Below are 16,667 nucleotides of genomic sequence, written 5' to 3' on the forward strand. Positions count from 1 at the left end.
CCACCTCCACTCTGTGCACGAATTCCATTTTGCTTTGGGAGAGAATCCCTCCTCTCAGGTTTCTTTAACCTTTTAAACACCCTGATTCTTCCCTCTGTCAGTGATTTTAGAACTCAGCCTCTTCTCTGCATCCTCCCTCGTGTGTCGCTCTTTTTTTTTTTCTTCTTTTTTTTTTCCCTCTCTCTCCATTTCAAACCATGATCCCCGCTCAGCTCCTGCAAGGAAAACTCCACCTACTCAGTTCTGTTAATGTAGTCACTGACGGTGCAAGCAGCTCCCTCCCCTCTGCTCACTTTCTCTCTCACTTTCTCTCTTCCAGGCATCTCCCCCTCAACCTTCCTCCTCCTCCTCCTCTGAGCATCCTCTCCTCTCACATCGCTCTTTGGCTCCACTTGCGCTCGCAGCCTCCTGCCTGTTCGCATCTCTCCGCTCTCTTCTCTCCGCCTGTCCTCCTGTATTGCGCGCGCACACATATATGCATGCATGCGCACACTTTCACTCTTTCTTTCTCTCTCTCTGTCTGTCTCAGTCACATCGGTCCTGTGCAGACTTGAGTAAGCCCCGGAGAGGAGATGATGCCGGTGGTGATTCTGTTGGAGCTCTTTTGGTGATTTTTTTCCAGTGTTTTTTTTTCCCCATTTAAACAAACAGAAAACTAGACTCAGAGAAATGTTGATGCAACAGCACCTCTTCTCTCCGCGCTTTGTTGATCTGCCTGCCGTCTGCCCAGCATCAGCCCATTTTGGGGGGATTTAAGCGACAGAGAGTGTGCTGCGCCGGCTGTGCGCTCTGCGGCTCTGGTGCACTGGATCTTCTTCCTCACCGCTTTAATTCACACAGAAGGATGATCAGTTCTTTGCGCCGACAGGAATATTACTACTTCAGCTGTCAATACTCTTATCCACTTCTTTGCCCCGGCCAGATCGCAGTCTGAAGCGCTCCGGTCCCCTGAAGGGAAGAAGAAGCATGTCAGAGGCACCTGTGTTGCACATGGAAATGAGCCGTCTGCTGCTGCTGCTGCTGCTGGACTCCAGCCTCTAAACTAAAGAGATTATCCCCAAAATAACAGAAGAAATTGGATCCTAAGAGTTTCCTTCTGACCAGCTGAGAATTCCTGTAGCTGCTTAACCAGCTCTATGATTTTCTGACTTCCCAAGCCTTTGATTTTGGCATCTGACTAAGAGGTAAGGCTGCTATTACTTTGCAATGTGGCTTACTCTAGCATGCTCATCCTCAGCAACCTTGATTCTGCACTTTGGAGAGAAACGGCTCAGTCTCTGTGATGTGGCAGATTCTGTTCTTGCTTTGCTTGGTTACTTTGCAGTCTTCCAGAGCTAATTTTCACCAGAAGCTGAGTCCACTATTGGGCTTGCCCCAGCTTTCTGTCATTAGTCGGGGCTGGCACTCTGTCCTGTTTACTACTGTCTGCATCATCCACTGTCTGTAGCAGTGTGGCTCTCGCCGTGTGTTTCTGCTCAGCAGAAATGAATGGCACTGCAGCTGAGAAGCCAGAGGTGTTTCGTGTTAAGTGGATTTCTAGAAGCAGAGAGTTTGTCATGATCTGTCTGCTGCTGTGAGTGCACAGGAATTAGAGATGAGCTGCAGGTATTTCGAGTATATTGAATCCTTTTTTAGAGCGCAAGGTTCATTATATTATACTTGTTGTCCTTCCTAAAACCAGCCAGCTCAAGTTTGTAGGTATAGTTTTTCATTTTTTCACATCTTAGATATCAGAATCTCTTCTGCTGATTTCTGTCGGTTTATTCTGGCTACACTTTTACAGCAGAATTACTCAGCGGCTCGCATCGACACGCTTAGCACTTATTTGAAGTGGTACATGTAATTGGCATTGGACATGGACCTTCTTCCTGCATGTAGGGATCTACTTGGCATCCAGATTATATGCAAAGTACTCAAAAGTATTCAGTAATGCCTAGGTTAGTCCCTGTCGGATAGAATTACTGTGTGGTGTCTGTATATGGAAACACAGATGTGGGGTAATTGCATTCAGGGATTCGCTGTACAGTCTGTTCAGTTTCAGAGTGTGTGCCAACTTCAGCTGAATTAAGCAGCATTTTTCACACAGAGAGGATTCGACACTGTAAGTCTAAAATTTGGCACCAGCGTGTTCCCTCGTGTGATGGTGTCACTGGACCACGTCTCCGTACAGAAATCCAAAGGGAAACTGCTTTCCCAGGTACCCTGTAGTCCTTGGATCGTCGCTCCTCGGGCTTTCTCGGTGGATATGTTGACTAGATTGAATTGCTTTTGTTGAAAATGGGATATAACCTGCTGGCTCATCGGCTCCAAGAATAGTCAGATGCATTTACGGTCCATCTAGCGTACATACCATAAAAATTGAATATCTTGAGTGCTTTGAGCCATAATGCTGAAAGTCCTCGAAAAGCTACTGAAAATGTGTGTATCTGTAAATAGTAACAGCAGAGTCTTCTCTCAATCAAAGGACGTCCACGGTGCAAAACACGTCCAAGGACATAAATGATTTGGTGTTCTAGTCAGATTGTTGGGTTTGAAACAACTGCAAACTTCTTGCTGGTGTACAGTTTATCATCTCTTAGAAATCTGTCATTTTCTGTGTGTACAATTGTTTTGGCTCTTCTGGAGAGCTCATCAGAGATTACTTGCATCCTTTCCTACAACCCTGTCTGAATTGCTCTCTTTTAAAAAGCACATCGAAGGCTGCAAACAAGAACTATACATGTCGGTAGTAGATAAAGTAAAAGTGGTGGAACGAAAGTGCTCTTGGGCATCATCAAAGTGCTCATAATGTCTCTTACAAGAAAAGCGTTCAACATGTTTTAAAGAAAACAAAGGTATCCCAAGTAACTGGAAGTTGTCTTCACTGAACGCACTCGTACTTTCAGTGAGCGTTAACATGAATCACTGTTGAGCGAGTGGGTGCCGTGAAGTGACAGCCCCTTGCTATTGGCACGGTTAGGACTAATGGCAGTTCAGACAACACAACTGCTAGCAGCACTGCTGAGACCATATGAATATTTGATTGACTTTCATCACCAACTATTGCTAAAACTTTCCTAGTAAATCTCTAAATGTCCCAGTGAGTTGAAGGATGTCACTGAAATATCTGCAAGTCAATGAAAACAAGAAATTGTTACCACATCATAAGACAATGTGCAAAATAACACAAAAGTTCCTACAGAGCTGAATCATTTGTAACTCATGCAGATTTGAATGCTCTATATAAGAAAAACGGGTCAAAAACTAAATGTGTACTTGCATTGTTTTTATGAAATGAGTCAGTCTTTGGTTCTTTATTAGTTTGTAGTAATTTAATTTGGTAAGGCGCAGTGATGGGGACTGCATGTATGGTTCATTTCAATTAAATTTTATTTATACAGCATCAAATCACAACAACAGTCGCCTTGAGGTGCTTCATATTGTAAGCTAGACCAATATATAGTACATACAGAGAAAAACCCAACAATCATATGACCCCCTATGAGCAAACAGTTTGGCGACAGTGGGAAGGAAAAACTCCCTTTTAACAGGAAGAAACCTCCGGCAGAACCAGGCTCAGGGAGGGGCGGGGCCATCTGCTGCGATCGGTTGGTGTGAGAGAAGGAAGACAGGATAAAGACATGCTGTGGAAGAGAGACAGAGGTTAATAACAAGTGTGATTCAGTGCAGAGAGGTCGAGTAGGATGGCTCAGGGACAGTTTATCAAGTTAAATAGATAAACTTTATTTTTTTCTATTTTTTTTGTGGTTTCATTTCTAAATATGAATATTGTTTTAACAACTGAACTAAATCTTGTCATTGGTGCTGAATCAGGTGACCATCCCTTAGTTAGGTTGCCCTAGGTCTGCGCTACTGGCTTCCCATAATGCACTGAGTGTTTCTTCTTCACTCACCTTTTTTCACTAACTGTGTCTTTACACACCTCTCTGCATTTAATCATTAGATATTATTATTTCTGTCTCTCTTTCCCTGCATGTCTTTTGTCTTGATCTCCTCCCGTCACTCCAAGCTGGTCAGAGGCTACTCCTGTCTGAGCCTGGTACTGCTGGAGGTTTCTTCCTATTAAAAGGGAGTTCTTCCTTCCCACTGTCACCAAGCACCTTGCAATGACTGTTGCTGTGATTTTGGCGCTATATAAATAAAAGTGAATTGAATTGGACCTTAACTTTGAGTTCTTGTGAAGGGTAACAAATTTTTTACTATAAATTTATTATTTTTGAATATAATTTTCTTCTTCCAAGGCTGTCTATTAACAGCCTTTTTTTTTGACCCAGCTGTCTTGTATTTAAAAACTCAACGTAGTGAATAATATGTTGAAATTCTAGCCTTAATTACAGCAACATACATCCAGCTGTCAGCTCTGTGATTACTCAGGCAAGCCACAACTGATCATGTCACCGTAAAAGAGGAAGCTTATTAATAAATATAGTAACAGTCCCACTTTCGGAATAGCCTCTTTGTCCTGTTATATCGTACAAACATTTCACATCTTCATACTACCTGTAAACGAATAAACGCTGACACATGGTCACTTGTCGCTGCAGATCCTTCTTGAAAGATCTCATGATTTGTAATTTAATGATGTCAGCGTGTGATAATTATCTGCTGCGTCAACATCGATTTCGTTCTGGCCGAGCACCAGATTTACTAATGGTTTGCGGCAGGCAATTTACTGCTGTTTGCGCTATTATTTAATGTTGAAAAAAGGCATCTCGTTTTTGATATTGCTGTAATAGTTGACTATAAGAGGGTTAATATAGCAGAATAAGCATTTAATTGGTGCAAGTGAGTTGTGCAAAGCTATGAGCTAGGTGTCAAAGCTGCGTCTCTGTCCTTGAGACCTTCAGAGTCCTGGTTTCCTGTTGCTCTTTCAATGTTGAACTTAAGTTGGAGCTTCAGAGAGGAAAATGGTATAATTGCTCAATACACTAGCAACTTTTTATTCACACATAATGAAAACTGCAGCGAGCACAAACAGTGCTTTACAGTGTGGGCTGTAAAAGTGCTGTGTCTCTTTACTCAGCAGTGTGCACACAGAGCTCTGCAGCCTCACAAGTCTACATTTAAGTAGTTTTCTTTTAATTTTTTCTATCAAAATACACATTAAAGTCTGCCATTACATCATGTGTACCATTCTACATTTTATGTTTTTTCTTTATTGTGTATCTGTCTGCTTTTAAGCTTTCAGAATTTCACTATGTGACTGCAGAGCAGCAAAATATTTTAAATCACAACAAAAATAGTTTGTCGTTAATCAAAAAAAGAGCTAAATCTTAGTTTCATTTATTACACTAAAGAACCGGCTAATGCAGGGACTTGAACCAGGGCATATTCTACCACAACCAATGGTTTCACAGACACACATCATGTTTTGTGCCAAAGTTTGAATTGTTTTTGTCATTTCTCTTGAGACATTTATGAGAAACAACAGACAGTAAAAGGAAACAGATGAGACTAGTGGAGGAGGACGGGAAGGTGAGAGATGACAAGGCAGAAAATTGTTGAAAGAGCAAGAAAGAATAAAGGGAGGGATTTATAGGAACAGTGGGGGACTGCAGGTGGTGATCAAGAGCAGACAACAACAGTGTTCCCGTCAGAAGCCGGCACTATGATATGGGTCACTTGGACATGACAGCTGGTAAAGAAACATGAATAATAAATTTTGGGAAAGGTGTAGTGATGAATACTGCATTAGAGCAGAAGAAGCTCTGAGCCATTTCTTCCCTCTAATCCAGCAATCACTCAAGGATTACTTAGGGTAGAAATGCTGGCCTGTGTGCACGCAAATTATACACATACACGCGCACAGCACGTGATCATGTGATGCATAACTACATTAGACCTCAGAGGACAACACCTAGAAGCTGATCTGGTGCCAGAGGACAACCTTCCGTGTCCTTCAGCATCACGACACCTTAAACAAATCAACTCATTTTAGTGGTCTGATGACAGCCTTTAGTGTCCTTGTTTAGCCTTGGGACACATACGTGTGTGTGTGTGTGTGTGTGTGTCAACAGATGGATAGATAATGTATTTTTATGTGCACAGTTGTGCACTGCCAGTTATGTCCAGTATTGTACCACATTTGTGAAGCTTTGTGAAGAACAGTGAACATTAGTAACAATAATAAATACAAAATATGAAAGTAACAACTGGTGCTGATAAAAAAGAATAAATAAATAAATACATTTAAAAAGCACAGAACAAAGCAAGCACACACAGGGGGCAGTTTGTTGTTGAAAGAGTTTGGTGATGGCCTCTTCTTCTTCCAACAGTGCACAAACAAGGTCCATAGAGATGGATGAGTTTGGTGTGGAAGAACTAGACTGGCCTGCACAGAGTCCTGATAGAAAACCTCTGGGATGAATTAGTGGATCCTGAGAGTCAGGCCTTCTTGACCAAAAATTCCCATAAACACTCTTAAACCTTCTAGAATGTTTTCCCAGATGATTTGAAGCAAAAAGGTGGGCTGACATCATCATATTAAACTGTATGGATTAAGAATGGGATGTCACTTAAATTCATGTGTGTGTGAAGACAGACAAGCAAATACTTTTGGCAATATAGTGCACTCCTCAATGTGAATGTCATCCAGTCTTTTGCTCTCTGCTTACTTGTTAGTGAAGCGTTTGGCTCTTTTGCTGCTAAATGTCCCTCGTCTGCCATTTGGTGCCAAGCAGGTAGAGTGCAGTGAGTTTTAAGAGCTTATTTTTGCTGAAAAAGTCTCTGTTGTAGCTGAAAAATGTTATGAGCGTAGTCTGAGTGAACTATAGCAGTAAATTTACAGACTGAACAGCAAAACAATGAGCTGAAACTTGATATAAAGCTCCATAAAGCAGAGAGGAGCTGCAAATTCAGCTGATAATTCTCACTAGCTTCATCATGATGGGAGACCCCTTTCACGTTTGATATAGTTTTATTATAAAACACTGATTACAGCCACTGTAAAGATAGCATAAGGTAGGTTAGTAAAAATGCCATTTGTGCCCGTTCTTTATTACGTTACATCTTTAGCGGTTTTCTTCTTTTCTGGCTGGTTTTTCCTTGTAGCATTTTGTCCGTTTTCAGTTTCACTGACATTTTGCTTGCTCTCCCCTGCTTTAATATTTATTATTAGTAGTATTAGTATATGTTACTACTCCAGCCCTGCAGTTAATAAGCTCCATACCATAGCACCATACAGCATTAAAAATGAAGGACTATTTCTGTTTGTCAGCACTGTTCAACAAATCTTTGTATTTGTGTTTTTCTTGGTGTACTGTACATGTGTTCATGCATGAGTGTCTATGGCCATCGATGCTCTCTAGGGGGCTAAAGGAAATTGGAGGCTTACTTCCTTTCCACTAATTACCCTGCAACAGTCCCCACTAATTGTCAGGGCCTCACGTGTATTTGATGTCAGCAGTGTGAAGCCATGTGCACAAAGTGGGAAGATGGTGAGAGGAAGGAAAAGGCAGAACAAAGCAGGTCAATAGATTTGCTTTGAAGATGTGTACAAGCCTTTAAAACAACTTCTGGATGTGGATCCATTTGGCTGGAAGGGAGGAGGATTGCAAGATTGTAATATATCAACATGGGCACAGATAATATACTCCATTTAAAAATCATGGACTGCGTTCCATTGCGAGCTGCTTCTTGTGATATTTATTTCAATGTGCCACCAAAATAAGTGCACATAATAAAGTGAATACCTGCACTTTCTAATGCAATCCAGTGCAATGGTGCAGCAACCCACACTGCCTTTGTAAACAAGTAATAATCAAAGAGGTATTGATTCAGTGTGTAGTGTGTGAAGTCAAGTGGGAGCCCGCAGGACCCTCTGGGCTTGTGAAGAGCATTCTCATTCATTCAGAGTTAACCCTCCCACCACTGGTCAAAATTTAATGTCTCAACCCCCCCACTGCTCTTTTTTTTTTTTTTTTTTTTTTGTGCACATCTGCGCTGGTATAGACTGCAACCAGGAAACAGCTGGATGTTTGCACGCTCAAGCCTGACACTGCCTCATCTGAGACCGACTGAGAGTACTTGTATTTTATTACTTATATTTATAGTCAAGCATTCAAAATTAATGTTGCAAACAATGTTGAGAAAAAGTCACATGATGGAAGCAGGTTCTAAGAATAGATACCAACTAGAGATCTCAAAGTCCCTGCCTGAGATTTGCATGCAGGGATTTTCAGAGCTCAGGAGGGCTCGATTACAAAGTCATCTTTTCTAAAGGAAACTTTAGTAGTGCTCAGGTGGCAAACAAGGAGAAGATGGACCATTTAAGCTTTGGCAAATCAGTAAAATTCTTATGTTGTTAAACTGTCAGCCATACCACACAAATCTAATCACATGACTAACATGAAACAATGTTTGAAACCCACTTATGTTTAACTTTGAATAGCATCTTTAATGATGGCCAGAAAACTAATAGTATTCCTGTTTTGTTGGGCACACTGGTCTCAATTAATAATCATTTTAATGCTATGGCAACTGTTCTTATTGTTAAACCACAATAGAAATTCCAGGTTTAAAATTTGATTGCATTGGGTCTGAACAATGCTGTTATATTTCAGGCTCAGAGAGGCAACGTCGGGGACAGCTCCGGGTTTTCAGTGTCATGAATGTGGTTTTTCTTGTTAGTATATCACTATAGTAACCAATGCTGTAACTCTGACCCAGTCCAGAGCAGGTCATGTTCAAGATTACACTGCCTGCTGACGGGTTAATTCTCTGGAAGAATATCATCACTGTTCCTGGAAAATCGCCAGACTTTACTGTGCAAGTAATAAATTAATTTAATACATTTAATAACGTTTTCTTTTAAAAGTGTCCAATTGCTTTCTTTTCCTGATGAAGGGAATTAGAAGAAACTTTATTTATGCTTTATTATATATTGCCTGCAAATGATTTAAAACCGTTTATTATTCTATAAGTACTTTAAGTACAAGTACATTTATTTGTACTTGCTGACTCCATATAAAATTGACACGCAGTCTAAGCCTACATTTAAATTCAGTTTTTATTTTTATTCTTTATTTGCTCTCAGACCCCCTAAACACCATCTGGGCTTAACAGTACTTCCACACATCTGAACTTTAATTTAATGGAATAACGACTGTGATCCAACAGATTCTCCCGGGTACACCAGGAGAATCTGATGGATTACACCAGTGTCTTAATGATAAGAGCTGTGATACTGATTAGTCTGTTAAATTTCACAGTCACACGTTTTTGCTGGCTTTCTTTCCTGGCTTCACGGAGGCTAAACTCTATTAAAATAGTAGCACGTTCCCAGTCTTACTCCCTGAAATGCTTAATGCTCGCATTCATTCATACAGTCTGTGCCAGCAGTTGTTTCCAGCCTGTAATATCTACTTAAGCACTTCATGTTTTTCTAAAATTATTTTATCTTTATTGGTCGTGTTTCCATCACAGCTACATTTACGTGAACCTGTTCATAGCTAGACTGAGAAACCCTGGGCTGACTTACAGTATGGACTGGCACTTTTCCACTCTATTTGAGCCTCCTTCACATACAACACCTTTTTCTATACCTCTGTGATTTAACCAACATTCATACCCCAGTACCTGCATCGAAGGAAACCTGGGGTTCATTACCTTATCTCAGGATGGAGAAGCCAGGAATTGAACCGCTGACCTTATCTGCTCATCAGATAACCTATTGCAGACTTTTCAAGAATCCAAAGGTCTGGGACACAGAATTAACAGGACTTTTGGAGAAGGACAGCTTTGTTGTCAGAGCAGGAGATTGCTGTATTCCCAGTTCCAAAAAGAAAAGTTCAGGTGTGCTTCTGAAATGCCATCACATCACAGCTCATAGTATGCAGATAGATATTGATTGTGGTGCAGTTCCAAACATGTTTTGCAGTCTGGCATCAACAACTCAGTCATTACAGGAGACGGAAATGACAATACAGTTTAGCACGTCACACTGCAAAAGAAACCCTGCTGCAGGTGATTTACAGCAGTGACACTACGTGTGCAACAAACTTCAGTATAACTTTCATTTCATGTAGAGTAACAAAAACAAGGAAGGAGAAAAACGTTGCAAAGTAATGCAGTACCGAAAAGAGGGTTCAAGCTCTGGCTGCCAGTGAAGTTTCAGATGATTTTCAGAATATTAAGGAAGTGTGTGAATTTAAAAAAAAAAAAAGGTTTAAATATGTAACGAATGTAAATTATTAGTATTTATGCCATTTTCAAACCAAGGTGTTTGTGGGAACTGAGTAGTAATGGCTGTTTCTTTTTTACATTATTATTGCAGTTCAGGCAAATGCGTGAAAACTGGATGCTTGAAGCTAAATGTTAGAAAGCAAACAGTAAAATCTGGTTTCACATGAATATTTAATGCTCGAAATGGGAAAAATTAATAAATCTCAAATAAAAACAAAGGATTTTATGTTTCTCCTGACAGATGGAGCTTGATTGTGCTTACCTTGAGGACTGTGTGTGTGTGTGTGTGTGTGTGTGTGTGTGTGTGTGTGTGTCTACTTTTAATGTAGAGATGTGTATAAATGCATGCATTGCTCCAATGCTTGTCTGTGTGTCCAAATCTGTTACTAAAAGCATGGCGGTCTCCGACAACTCTCTCCCATCTCCTGTCTGCTCCGTGAATAGCTTTGTCTCATGCTGCAGCTGAGCGGTGATGACAGGCCTGCCTCAGCGACATGGAACTTTTCGCTTTCAGTCAAGAGTCTGAGTCCTCAGAGGACCTGATTTGTCAGGCAGAGAAAAACAAAAGTCAACAAACGGTCCATCCGAAGGTTAGTAAACTCTGCGTGGAGGAGACAGGCGTGAACAGACAGGCTAAGTGTTGAGGGAGCATTGCATAAGAAGAGCAAATAGATTCGATGATGAGTGAAACTGCACAAAGATGAAGCTGTTTGCTTTCATACATTTTACAGTGGAGTTGCGGTAAACACAACTGGTTTAAAGTCCTGTGAAGGGAGTCGCCTTTCTGTGGAAAAAGTGTCATATGAAGTCAACACATTAGGCAGTGTGGGCTGTAAAAGTGCTCATGTCTGCTCTGAGGTCGGGCATGTCATCATGCGAGCCTGAGCAGGCCGGAGAAATGACATCTTCTAAAGCCAGCTTCAAGTGGCCAATAGGGAGACTGCAGATTTTGGCGCTGCCAGTTACTAGATGTCTACAGTAAACCTGAGATAAATATGACTAAAAACGAAACCCTTCTGATTTTACAACCTTTGTTTTTGACAGAATGACACGAATAGAAGTAATTCAAATTGAGCAGCTCTTTCGGTTTGGTCCATATTTTTCCATTTTAGACTTTGCACAGTTCATAGCTGAAAATGATCCTGATTGGTCTTTCAGTGCTGCAGCTCCTCAATTCATCTCAAGTGTTTCACCTCCTTTCAAGCCAGACATCGGTGTGCAGAAAAATGGGTCTGGAAATGGGGTCAATGGACCGTTTTTCCAAAAAATTCTATCTTGAAAAGAATTTAAATATTTTAATCGTCCTGATTTTTAACCATTACAATTTTCTGGCAATTGAACAAGTTTTTAGCTGGAAATGTTCTAACAAATGTGATGATTTGACTGTTGACACAGGCTGGCCCCTGTGATTGGCTGCCCCTCGTAAACAACAGGTTTTGAGGAGGAGGTGGGTGAACCTGTGAGCTGAACATGTTAGAGGAAATGTGTGCTGAAAGGTCGAAGGTCTGAGTGTTCAGAGTAATCAGAAGAGATTACTTTGTGATACCCTGCAATACTTTGGGAACACTGACTATTGTAACAGAAGACCTAAAATAAAGAAAAGAATAATGAGTTCCCTTTGATATTAGATGAGCTTTATTTTTGAGTGAGTAACTTCCCGTCAGGACCAACAGAAAACCAACAAGTTTTTAAAGTCTCTTTTCTGTTGTGTGGCTGCAGGAGGAGCTGAGGGCAGGACGATGTTGTTGTTTTATAAAATTATACTGAAAGACATATTTGTGTGTGCAGAACCATCTGCACTCATTTCTTTTGTTTTGTTTTTTTGGCACCAACACACCTGCACCTGTGTGGATAATTCACGACTCAACTTCTGTCAGACAATTGGCAGCTGCTGATGTTGTTTTCCGAGATAAAGTTAACTTCATCAACCTTTCATGGTGATCCCTGCTGAAAACATGTTTCTTTGTTTAAAGTTGAATGATGTCAGTAGCAACACGTACAATCGTGTCACTGTGCCCCAGCTGTCTGACTCACACTCTGTTTAACTTGTCCTTAAAATACTAGTTCAGATCTACAGTTCAGTGTTTGCAGAGTGAACAGAAACATGGCCGGTCAGCTGTGATAGTTTGATCTCTGTTTCACCCGTGCTCATGACCAGAGATGGGCAGTAACATGTTACTGTAATCTGATTACTTTTTTTCAAGTAACAAGTAAATTAAGGGATTACTATTGCAAAAAAGTAATGAGATTACTGTTACTTTACCATAAGTACTCTGCATTACTGCATTACTAAACTGTCGTGATTTTGTTTGTGAGAGTGTCTCATGACAATGACGTACGAGCGACGTCCGTGGCAGCAGCAGGCGTGTGCAGATCAACAATGGATAACGTGGAGTGCGGGAGCGAGTACGACCATGCAGCATTTACAGCGTGGAAGTACTGACATTGGTTTGAGTTTGGTTCTGTAAAAAGTGTCAAAAACATTAGCGTCTGCTGTGCACTCTGCTTGGGAAGAAAACTTTCTACAGCGAAAAATAAAACTTCAAATCTGAGAGAGCACCGAGCACGCTGCCACGGGAATGTGAAATTCACAGAGAAACCCCCGGATCCTCCCACTGACATGACCGCTGCAGCACCGGGCAAACCTCCACCCGCCCCACTCCTGCTGAACAGGTGAGAATAGACTTATAAGCGACAGGACTCAGTGCTGCTGAGTCTTTGATTTGATTTATTGTTTGCTGTGTTTTACTTGCATCTATTTAAAAGAGTGAGTGTAAACACAAAACATTTTATTTTATATGCTATATGTTAAACACATTTCTTCCAGTCAGAGAACGTTGCATAGAACTTAATTTTTGGTTGATGCAATGTGCATAAAATTAAAAGATTAAAACAACAAACAAGTTTTTAAAAGAGACTTTTCCATTTGATTCAATTTTATATCCTGAAATATGCAGAAAAAAATCAAGTTTTTACGTATTCAGGTTGTGTATAATGTTTTTAAAAAGTAACTAAGTAATAAAGTAATTAATTACTTTTGAAAATAAGTAATCAGTAAAGTAACGGGATTGCTTTCTTAGAGAAGTAATCCATAATTAGTAGCTAATTACTATTTTCAAGTAACTTGACCAACACTGCTCATGACTTTAGTAATGAAGTTCACAAACACCTCATTTTCTCACAGAGGCCTCGTTTTATAGGTCACCAGTATTTGTTTCGTTGTCAGAGTGGGTTTGGTTTTCCCGCCATGTTTCTATTGCCTTTCTCACACTGGATTCAAGCATCTGCCAATAATTTCCCACAGATTTAGATTCTAGCTGTACTTGTAGAGAGGAAGTGCACATGCACTCTTCCTTAATTACTAAATACTAGTGTTTATGAGTTGCTCCTGTGAAAATATTTGAATTGCCAAGTTCTTGGTGGTGAATAATGACAATTTCATATGTGATCCGGACTTCAGCTCCTGAATCAAGGCTACTTTCAAAAGCGAGCACACAATTTTAGCACCGTTATTGTTGGATTTTTGGGGGGTATAAATGGTGGAGCTTTGACACCATAGTATCTAAGCAATGCCCTTATGGTATTCAATGTCCTTTCATACGTACAGTTTCTTATTTTCGTGACATTTTTGACACACCTACCCAAACATTCAAATGTGCTCCAAAACCTGTTGCCCAAGAGCTTCTAAGGAGCTTGGAAAGCAAAGCGGCAGGACTTCATTACATTTCATCTCTCATCCAAGAAGCTTCTTCAGTTCTAGGACCAAATGGTGGAGATTCCAGATTTTAAACACTAGTGGGAGTTGTCCCTTAAGAGGTTTGTTGACACACTATTGATAATGTGCCTGATCACATGAGCCAAGGTGTGAAAAAAGGTGTGGACCAACCAATCAGGAGTGAATCTCTTGCGAAGCATATTCTGACTTTAAATGAAAATGTTGCATTAATTAAGATTTGAAACTAGTGGCTGGCATCATCTGGAACCCATCGGGTTCACGTCTGTGCAATCTGATTTCTGTATTTCCTTAATGAAAGAATACATCTGTTACATTTTTCAGGACTGTGCTTGTTTTTATAAAAACGTGTGGGTAAGAGCTACTGGCCTTTCAAAATAAAAACAAAATGCATTGCATTGTTACACAGAAGGCTCTTAAACAGGAAAAAAGTACTTGAGCAAACGAGGCATGTTGTTTAATGTTGACTGTGCAAGCTGAGTAAAACGTTCTGCATAAGAACCAAATAAGGCAATGCTATACATAATAGTTTATGCTAATTCGCAGATATTAACACTTATCTTTGATCTCTGATGATTCTTGGAGAACTCTGCGCAAAATTCTAGCAACATTGTTATGGATTAAATCCTGATTATGGAAAAACAGAGTCCAGCACACCTCTTTTTGCACTCTGACTAACAAGCAAGCTCCTTCGAGGTGCTCGATGTTGGCACGGGGCTGACGAATATGCATTGATTTGTTTGTCGAAAGGGGGTGAATAATTCTGATGAGCTATTGATTGTAGTAAATCAAGACATTCGTCACCTTGGTTAAGGGCAGAGGTGCCTTGCTGATAGGTTGTATAATGTATATGATTGGTGAACCTTGAAACAAGGCATTGAAAAATGACCACTTTGCTAACTGGCTGTTAAAGCTCATCATTCATCGAGGAATTTTAGTGACAAGCTCAAGGGTACACGATTGCTGAACAAAACAAAAACATACTTAAACTGTATTTTTATTATTTTCCAAAGTGGTTTCTGACTCTGAAGTTAAGCTCTGGTGGCTCTACGACACGACGCTCAAGCAGACACGACGCTGAAGCAGCCGGTGCTTTCACACAAAGGCGGGAGGATTGCATAACCAGTGCGCCAAGAGATTTTGGACTGCACGAATACCAGCAGCTTGTGAAGAATGGCTATTGTTTCAGAAAGAGTGAATGAAGGAGAGAGTGAAAGAGGAGTTCAAAAGGCAGAAAATAAGAGACAAACTCGAAGAAGGCGACGAAGTAGAACATCGGAGATGGGAGGGAGAAAATAAAGGGAAGATGAGGAAAACTGCAGAGAATGACAGGACGGTGAGAAGATGAGAGAGGAGGCTGGTCAAAGTGAAAGGGAGAAAGCTGAAGTTGAGAGAGAGATAATGAAGGAGACCGATGTTAAAAGTGTAGGAAACGAACAAGAATCCAATTATATGTGGCTTCAAGGAGTCAGAGCGTCTCATCATACATGTTGCTCTAGAGCTCTGACAGGACAGACCTGACTCACCCCAGTCTCTCTACAGTAGGACTGTGGGCACAATTGATTGGGAGGAAATGGCTCCTCATTATTTGTAGTTCATCAGTCAATGGTAGAGAGGGCTCTGGTTCAGAGTAAAGAATAAACATAGCACGTGGATTAGAAAAGTTGCTGTTTATGACGATTTTTCCCTTTCAGTTCTCAGAAGTCTGGCGTCATACAGTCACTTTGTTCAGCCTGCTAGTCTGTGTTAGTTATTTGGCAAATCTAGATTGTATCCACAACTTTAGAATAAAATATGGAATAAAACTACATTTTTGTGATCATTTGAAGTGAAATTTCAACTAAGCTTCTACAGATCAGGTGTTCCAGACACAGCAGCTGCTAGATTTCTTCTCCATGTCTTAGATTGGTGTTTGACAGCAACTTGGGAAAACCTCTGTGCACTCATTTCGAAGCATGATCTAAGTTAACATGATCACATGGACATGTTTTGCTGTTGTTTCATTTTAGATTTGATGTGAATCTTTGTATAAACTTCTTAAATAAGGTTTAAAATGCCTTCATTTTTCTTTCTTCTGCAGTCTTTTCCTGTAGATTCCAGTGTTCTTTGAATGCCGTGTCTCTAAAGACGTCACAGCGTCAACTCTGCATGTTAATAAATTACACTTGTGTGTCACAACACAAGGGCTTTCAAGGCATCCACATCCCTGGAACATTTATATAATTTCCTCTGGGATTAATAAAATATTCTGATTGTGATTCTGACAAAGTGTTGAGGCAGTAAGACTACACGTGTGTGTCCTAAAGAACAGACTGTAGGATCATGTTTTGCCTGAACAAAACCTTTAAAGTCGCCCTCTCTCGCCTTTTGCTTTGAATATTGATTAACCTTGGGGTCTGAATAAACTTCCTTCCTTCCTTCTTTCCCTCCTTCCTGGTGTACGGACTCCCTCCTTTGTAGCTGAACTCATCACTTGCGTGGTTAAGCTTAATTTAGACTTTTCTACGTTAAGATGTAACTGGAAGCCCCTCTTAACCCTGCACCGCAGCCTTGCAAGCCATTGAAGTTGTTCCATCAACCCAAAGTTCAGTCACATATCTGGGAGGTTATGTTGCCACAGATTTGATGCAGATTTCCTGCTGAAGCATGATTCACACATTAATTTGAACATTCATGGAACAAACATTGAAATGCTGCATGGTGATTGAGCTTTTGTGCCCAAACGCTCTCGCTACACCTCTGAAGATCCTTT

The 16,667-nt window shown here is 40.6% G+C and overlaps 1 protein-coding gene across 2 annotated transcripts in view; it reads left to right on the plus strand.

The window, feature by feature from the left end:
• Positions 1-374: 374 nt before the first annotated feature.
• The window catches only part of sgcd (sarcoglycan, delta (dystrophin-associated glycoprotein)), a 399,067-nt gene continuing 382,774 nt past the window's right edge, over positions 375-16,667 (plus strand). For both annotated transcript variants that reach the window (XM_040032548.1, XM_040032550.1), the window contains exon 1: positions 375-1,184. The gene's annotated coding sequence lies outside the window, so the exon portion shown is untranslated. The remainder of the gene's footprint in view (positions 1,185-16,667) is intronic.

Source organism: Simochromis diagramma, unplaced genomic scaffold (genome assembly GCF_900408965.1).
Source record: "Simochromis diagramma unplaced genomic scaffold, fSimDia1.1 OVJJ01000216.1, whole genome shotgun sequence".
Classification (NCBI taxonomy): domain Eukaryota; kingdom Metazoa; phylum Chordata; class Actinopteri; order Cichliformes; family Cichlidae; genus Simochromis; species Simochromis diagramma.